The sequence below is a fragment of the Tenrec ecaudatus genome, chromosome 4, assembly GCF_050624435.1.
Source record: "Tenrec ecaudatus isolate mTenEca1 chromosome 4, mTenEca1.hap1, whole genome shotgun sequence".
NCBI classification, from domain to species: Eukaryota; Metazoa; Chordata; class Mammalia; order Afrosoricida; family Tenrecidae; genus Tenrec; species Tenrec ecaudatus.
In genome coordinates, this window is record NC_134533.1 from 103,122,581 (window position 1) to 103,130,387 (window position 7,807).

Consider the following 7,807-nt stretch of genomic DNA (forward strand, 5'->3'; position numbering starts at 1 on the left):
CAACCACTTTCTATTCTTCAGCATATTCTTTTGTTACTACCATAAGGAGTCTTGGTGGTGCTGTAGAATTAAGTGGTGGCCTGCTAAATATAAGGTTGGCGGTTCAAAACCACTAACTGTTCCATGAGGAAAAGGTGAGGCAGGTTGTCCTGTAAAGCCTTGTTGGTTTTAGGGGCTGTAGTGCCAGTTCCCGCTCATCCTGACCCACTGAACCACAGAACAAAACTGCCCAGTCGTACGCCCTCCTCACAGTTGTACTCAATGTTCGTACACCTCCTCACAGTTGTACTCAATGTTAACGCCTGTTGGTGCAGCCACTATGTCGATCCATTGTGTTGAGAATCTGTCTCTTCACTGCCCCTCTACCAAACATGATGTCCTTTCCAAGGACTGATCTCTCCTGGTAACATATCCAAAGTACCTAAGACCGTCTCACCACCCTTGCCTCTAGGGAACATTCTGGCTGTTTCTTGTTCTTTTAGCAGTCCCTGATACTTTGAGTATTCTTCACAAACACCACAACTCAAATCGATTCTTCAGTCTTCTTTATTCAATGTCCAACTTCCACATGTATATGAGGTGATTGAAAATACCATTCATAACATGGATCAACCACACAGTAGTCCTCAAAGTAACATCCTTGCTTTTCAATATTTTAAAGAAGTGCAGCAGATTTACCCCATGCAGTGTGTCCTTTGATTTCTTGACTTAATGAGCGTTGGTTGTGGATCCAAGCACAATGAGCTCCTGAACAACTCTTGGCTTTTCTCCGTTTATCATGATGTTCCCCATTTATCCGGGTGTGAGGATTTTGGTTTTCATTCCTTTGAGTTGTAATCCATATTAAAAGCTGTGATCCTTCATCTTCACCAGGAAGCGTTTTTAGTCCTTATTTTCCGCAAGCAAGGTTGGGTTATCTTATACATCAAAGGTTGTTCATCAGCCTTTCTCTCATCTTGATGCCACATTCTTCACATAGTCCCGCTTCTAGGACTATTTGTTCAGCATACAGGCTAAGTAGGATGACAGGATACAACCCTGACACACCTTTACTGATGTTCAACCTTTCAGTGTTAACCTTTTTTTTTGTTTGCATAACGACCTCTTGATCCATGTTCAGATTCTATGCAAACCCAAGTGTCCTAGAATTCTCTTTGTGTTAGTCCGGGCTGACTAGAAAAGCAAATCCAGAGACACTGGTGTGCATGAGAAAACTTTATGTCAAAGGGTAAATGTATTTTAAAGCAGTTCATTCAGATCAACTCTGTAAGTTCCGTATTAGCCTATGTCTAACACTTGTCCATAAATCCCTCTTTGGATGGACTCACGCAGCACATGCGAGGATGCCGAGTGCAGGAAGATCACAGGCCAGTAGGTAGAAGGTCTTGTGGGTCCAGTGGCAGTGAAGTCATCTCAATGCTGGCGTGGGTCTCCATGTCCTCCAGCTCTCTGGGTATCTTAACAGCCAGAAAGGGAAAACTGATCTCCTTTGTACCTCCAATTGAGATCATGAAGCTATTGTATTAACAGGCTCGACTCAACCCCTTCACTCAAGTTGACAGAGTTATGTAACTGCCACACCCATTCTCCATGGTTGGTTATGGTCCACACAGTCAAATGCCTTTGCATAGACAATAAAACATGTTTTTGTGATTAAAACATGTTTCTAGTATTCTCTGCTTTCAGTCATGGTCTATTCCATATCTTCTGAATCTGGCCTGAATTTCTGGCAGCCCACTGTCAATGTACTTCTGCAACCGTTGGCAATCTTTCAAATTTTACTTGCATGCGATGATCAGTAATGTTCTGTAATTTTTGCATTCTGTTTGGTCACCTCTTTTTGGACTGGGCACAATTAAGGGATCTCTTCCCGTCAGTTGGCCAACTAGCTGTCTTGCAAATTTTATGGCACGGGTGAGTGGGCTCTTCCAGTGCTTCACCTTGTTGAAACATTTCAGTTGGCATTCCATCAATTCTTGGAATCTTGGTTTTGGCTGCTGCTTTCTTTGCAACTTGGACTTCTTCAGTACCAGTTGTTCTTGATCGTGTGCTACCTCTTGCATGGTTGGATGTTGACATTCCTTTTGGTACAGTGGCTAGTTCCATCTTCTTTTGATGTTTCCTGTAGCACTCAATATGTTACATGTAGAATCAGTATTACAGTTTAAGGCTTGAATTTTTGAGTTGTTTCCATTTAAGCTATGCTGAGCATGTTTTCCTTTTTGGTTTTCTAAAGATTTTAAAGATTCACAGCCTTGGAAATCCATATTCCATCGCTATGAGTCAGACTTGGCTGGCTTAACAGTGGATTTGTGACAGTCGTGGCTCTGAATAACTTGGTTTTACCTGACTCCTTAATTTTAAACATTATTTCTGGAAAGTAACTGAAAGTACAAAACAGCTCTTGTCCTTTCCATCCATTCCAAGTTTCTTTCTTGGCCTTCTCTCTCAACATATTTGTATTTCAATATTTACTTTATTAAGACAGTTTAAGAACATTTACATTATTAAGGTAAGAAACTACTGCTCACAACTACATAATGTTTCATTCTCACCTGTCCTTGGTGGTGGTTTTCTTGCAGTAATAACTTGTTGACCTAGTTTTCAGTGGTCTATGAGTTCTGTCTGTTTAGAAATTTCAAATTTCCTATCGTTTTCATCTCTCCTTGGAGAAGTCACTCCTGGACCAATCTGCTTTGTGCAGTCTGTGTGACTGGTGCACACTCATTCCCGAATCTCCTTTTACGTAAAACATCATTCAGGAGATCACTTACCTCTCCCTGTTAGCTATGTCTCACACCCATCACACATCTGTTCCTGCATTTTTCACTAGCTCAAAAGAAAGCTGTAGGAGAAAATAACTTTTGAGAACTTACATGAGGATGGCCAGTCCCCTAATGCAGAGTGAAATGGGGGATCTAGCTGAGCATTAAACAGGGTGCCCATCCTATGTTTCATTACACCTGCTTTCCCCTGAGTATTGGTGCTTGCAGTTGCTGAAGCCTGTGCGGCCATGAGCCACAGCGCTGCATTTTTCAGCTGGCTTAGTGCACACGGTTTTCAGGTCAACAAAGTCAGTTACAATTAATCCATTGAATTTAGTTTCTAAGTTTCTGTGGCTGTTGTCTTCCACCCTCTTTGTCCTTGAGAAAGGAAACATTCCTGTACTCTGTAGTATACCGTGTCGTGTATTTGAAAATTGGTCTGCTAAAGCCTGACTTATCTTCTAAAAGCCCTGCTAGATGTTTTATACGCGCTATTCAATTCTCGCAGCAGATCTGCGTGTGCTTTATTTTCCTTCGTTTTTAAGAAGAGAAAACTAATATGGAACTACAGCTATTGCTCATTTATGAGCTCTTTGAGTACCTTTTCCACCTGTTGATTAACCCCGACTTGGATTGGGAAATAAGAGTTTCCATCTTGCTTTTCTCTATGGAATAACCTATTAGAGTCCCTTTATATAACTTTTGGTAAATGCTGCATGGAATCTTTACTTGAAATGTGGGTCACTTGTTAAAAGAAAGCAATACAGATAACTAATACAAACTTCCCCCTATGTTAAGACAAATAGAGCCACAAAGGGATTTTCCTGTAGTGGAGTGTCATTCACATTTGTTCAAGGTCATTTTTTAACAGAAAAATTGGAAAGGAACTCCCATTAAGAAGAGGCATAAACGCTTAGGTATATGCTAAAACTCAAATTCACTGTTGCCTAATCAAGAGCTACCCTCTAAGGTAGGGGAGGACTGCCCCTGTGAGTTTCTACGGCTATAAATCTTCATGGGAGCAGAAAGCCTTATCTCTTTCTTGAGGAGAGTCTGGTGGGTTTGAACGGCTGACCTTATAGTTAGCAGCCCAACTTGTAACTTGCTCCCACACCAGAGCAACTTCCGATGGAAGCCAATTGCCATGTGCTTGCTTAGGTCAGCAACAAGTTTGGGAAAATGCCAGCAGCTTTCAGAAAAGTTACTGGGGTGCAGGGGTGTTGCCTTAGAACCAATAGAAGAGGCCATTGGAAGCCGGGGACTTTGGTGCTCATGTCAAAGCCTTGGCTCTGTTTTCTCTTCATGGTTGGCTGCCTTTATGTTCTTTTTTAGTATTTCACTGGTGGAGTCTGGTGAACTGCTTACTCTTTTCTCCTTCATATCTACGTCTACCCTTGCTGGCTTACTTTAATGTCTTCTCTTCAGTAATAAATAGAAGAACCAGACAGGATCAGTAAGGAAACAGGATGTTTTCTATGCTAGTGTCCTGTGTCACACATAATTGGGCATTTCGGCAAGGCTCAATTAATTCATTGCAGTAGCCACACAAAACTCACAAACAGTGCTCACAGTGGTCAGCCTTATTATGGAAGGTAACAGAGCACGATTCAGTTGATTAATTTTGGGTATACAATTGTTAGGTCAGAACATGTTACAGTGTTTTAAGGCAATTCATAAACTGCCTAAGATTATGCCACGCTTCTGTACACCTCGACCTGCAGGTGGAGCTCTAGCTCCATGGGTCAGCAAATCCAGCTTGCTAAATTAGTGCCTCGAGGTGCTCTACTCCGCAAGCCAGCCCCCTGCTCCGAATCACTCCGCTTACTTGTTCTGCTGGGGGTCCTAGTTTGGTTGCGGCTGCCCTCTCAGTCCTAGTGTCAAAGCAAACTTTTTGGATCAAGGAGATATCACTGTTCAGGGAGGGACCTCACAACCCAGAGGACACACGCCATCCCTGGTTCTTGCTGGCAGTGAGCTGTCCTGCTGCTGCGGAGGCTCACTCTACCCTGCAGGATGGCACTCACCGTTGAATTCCGGTAATACAGTCAGAGTCTCTACCTACACCTTACCCAAACTCAGGAAAAGTCTGATAGATTAACAAAGGCTTTGGTTAGAAGAGGAGCCCTGGTGACGTAGTGGTTACATGTTGGGATGCTAACTGCAAAGTCAGCAGTTCGGAACCACTAGCCAATCCAAAAGAGAAACTCGAGGTCTTCTACTCCCATAAAGAGCTACAGCTTCAGAAATTCACAGGGGGCAGTTCTACGTACTCTCTCCTGTAGAGTTGCTATGAGTTGGCATGGACTGGCAGTCAGCTTAGTCTTTTTTTTTTTTCATGGCTAGAAGAGCCCTATTAAGTAACACACTGCATTGTAGCAATCAACAGATCTAACATGTATTGAGCACTTTACCCAACTTCAACAGATACATGTTCTCAAGTTCACATTTATTGTTCCACAAGGTAAACCATGTGTTAGGCCATAAAACGGCTCATACTGTTTATAAGGTACAGTGAAAATATTTGTATTTTGTGTTTGGCATCTTTGTTTCTGTTTTTTAATACTATATTAATTACTAGTTTTCACTGAGATATTCATAACACACCATGCATCAAGTGCATCATTTGAAAGCACATGTTGCCGTTGGGTACTATTGAGTTGGTTCCTACTCAGTGAACCGATTACAACAGAATGAAACACTGCTTGTCCTTTGTCTCCCTCACAGTTGTTATGTTTGAGCCTATTGTTGCAGCCACTACTCCCTAATATATATATTTGTAGTTTTAATTTTTTATACCAAGTTGTGCAAACAAAACTTTTTTTTAAAATTTAAGACTGTTTTTTGATTGCCCCTAAAGAAATTCTATACTCATCAATAGCCAATAGCCATTAACCATCCCCTCACCTCCTAGCCCATGGGAACTAATTTACTTTATGTTTTTATGGATTAGACTCTGGACTTTCCAACTAGATAGAAGAATGTACTCTTTTGTTGTTGTTGTTCTGGCTCTTTCAGTTAGCATCTATGTTGTAGCAGGTACCAGACCTCCAGGTTATTTATTCATCAGTTGATGCACCTGGTTTTTCAAGGCTTGCCATTTTTTTACAGCTCTTGGCTATTGTGGCTAGGGCTACAAATGATCCTGTTCCCAGTCTGTTGGAGATGGAGCTAGGCGTGGAAGTACTGGCTCGTGTAGTCATTGTCTAATAGCTGAAGGACTCCCTAACCTTCCCCTGCAGCAGCACCATCTTACTTGCGTTCTCACCAGCAATTCCTGCAGTGAGTCCTTCAACGTTTGTTCTCCTGTAAAGCTTGGTGCCTCCTTTTCTCACATCCTGACACTTGTCTTAGATAGATTCTTTTTAGTTGTTTGCTGAACAAAACATGATGCCATCAGAAGAGCACTACCATCGTTCCCTCCCTACAACTGCGCTTACACGTCTGACTTCCCGCCTGCGCTGCATGCAGGACTCTGACACTTGTCTTAGATAGATTCTTTTTAGTTGTTTGCTGAACAAAACATGATGCCATCAGAAGAGCACTACCATCGTTCCCTCCCTACAACTGCGCTTACACGTCTGACTTCCCGCCTGCGCTGCATGCAGGACTCCTGTTTCTAAGTACAGCACTTTGAACCAGCTCCCATATGCACTTAGTGCTCAGAAGACCTGCATCAATTTGTTTTCCTTCGGAACTGGGCCATTCTCTTTGATGTAGAGATTGAAGTCACATCTCCCCTCTTAAGTCATCTGCTCCACCCTATTTCTTTTTCTCTGTATTATGGTATTGTTTATACTTGGAATCTACGTCTATCTTCTTACTCTCTTAAATCTGATTGTTTCCACTCATTCCTGCTGGTAGAAGCAGTCTTTATTTATTAATGATATCTGTGTTAGTCTGGGTTAAATAGAGAAATAAATCCAGAGACGCTCATATGTGTGTAATAGAGAACTTTATATCAAAGAGCAATTGCACATTAAGAAAACATCCTAGCCCAGTCCAGATCAAGTCCATAATTCTGATATTAGCCCATATGTCCGATACCAGTCTATAAATTCCTCTTCAGACTCAGACAATGCATGCAATGATGCTGAATTCAGGAAGATCACAGGCCAGTAGGTGGAAAGTCTTGTGGATCCAGTGGCAGTGGAAGCATCTCAGTGCTGGTGTGAGTCTCCATGTGCCAACTCCAGCTCCAGGGCTCTGGCTCCATCAGCATAGCTTCATGTGGCTTGTCAACAGTAATGTCTGTCCTCCAGTGAGCTATTTATCTCTTTTGCACCTCCAAATGAGGTCATTTAGTTGCAACCTGATTGACAGGCTAGACTTTACCCCTTCCTCAAGTTGACAGTAGATCATGTAATGCTGCAGCATCCACATTGCTAAAGTTAACAATGGATTCTTAAGCTTCATTAATTGGCATTGTTTGTCAGACAGAACTGTTTTCTTGAAATATCATTCTTCTGGCTTCTAGAAGACATACAGGTGACTGACAGACGCATGAAGAAACTCTTGCATTAGACAAATCAAAGCCACATTAGGTATCTCACCCCAGCAATAACAGCAATGTTCAAGTAAAAACAGAAAACAATCAATGCTGACAAGACTGTCGAGAGGCTGGGACTCCCTTGGGATGCTGGCAGGAGTTTAAAGTGGTATAAACACTGTGGAAAATGGAATAGTGCTTCTTAAAATGTTGGAAATAGAAATACTATATGATCCAGCAATCCCAGTTCTGGGTAACGGTCCTAGAGCAGTAAGATCCATAACAGGAATAGAACCACACACACCCTTGTTTGTGGCAGCAATCCATACGTGGTTGTAGCAGTCCATTCTCTAGGAACTGCCAGAAAGTCTAGCTGAACTCAGCAGAGGATGTGGCATGAAGGGTAGCATGGCTGATGCCATGCATCTTTGCTAAAATCAGAGAATATCATCAAGGTGTTTGTTTTTGATCTATTGACCATAGAATGGCTATGTGGCTCATGACCATGGATAAAATTGAAACAAATTGGAAATTCAGAACACTATATTGTGTTCAT